A 789-nucleotide genomic window follows, 5' to 3' on the forward strand; every position below is an offset into this window, starting at 1 on the left:
TCCTGGGTTCCATTCCTCAGCACCACATAAACAAAAAGAAAAAAGCCAGAAGTGGCGCTGTGGCTCAAGTGGTAGAATGCTAGCCTAGAGCTGAGTGACATCGCCCAGACCCAGAGTTCAGGCCCCACGACTGGACCCCCCCCAAAAAAAAAGAATTCTTGAAAGTGCATTTTGACTCTTCCTGGCTAGCCCCAAAGTTGTTTACCTCTTCCACAAATTAATGAGAAGGTTGGTTGTTCTCCGTGTTGGTCCTGAAGATCAAGCAAGGGATATGAATAACTTCCAGTCCAAATGTAGGTTCATTGCTCTACCAAGTCCCCTGTATAGGTCCTTAGACTCCCAGTATTATGTTGCTGGATATGGAACAGAATTCTTTCTCAACTTTGTCAATTGGTTCTAGGAGGCATGGCTGAAAAAGAACTCAAAGGTCATGATTCTATCTCATATGCAAATGTTAAGCAGTTACACTACAGGAGAGTCCTGAGACACAAGCACACATATCTGGCCAGATGTAGCATGATTTTCTTTTTTTTTTTTTCTTTTCAGAAAACCAGTTATACGTTTGCACTAGGCCTCAAGAAGTTTGGCAGATAAACCAAATCACAGAACATAAGATAAACAATGAAAGTGGGTCTGGGAAGGTGGCTCAGTGGTAGAGCTCTTGCCTTGCATGCATGCGGCCCTGGGTTGGATTCCTCAGCACCACCTAAGCAAAAAGAAAAAAGCTGGAAGTGGCGCTGTGGCTCAAGTGGTAGAGCGCTAGCCTTGAGCTGAAGAGCTGAGGGACAG

This window comes from Dipodomys ordii, unplaced genomic scaffold (assembly GCF_000151885.1).
Source record: "Dipodomys ordii isolate 6190 unplaced genomic scaffold, Dord_2.0 Scaffold89, whole genome shotgun sequence".
NCBI classification, from domain to species: domain Eukaryota; kingdom Metazoa; phylum Chordata; class Mammalia; order Rodentia; family Heteromyidae; genus Dipodomys; species Dipodomys ordii.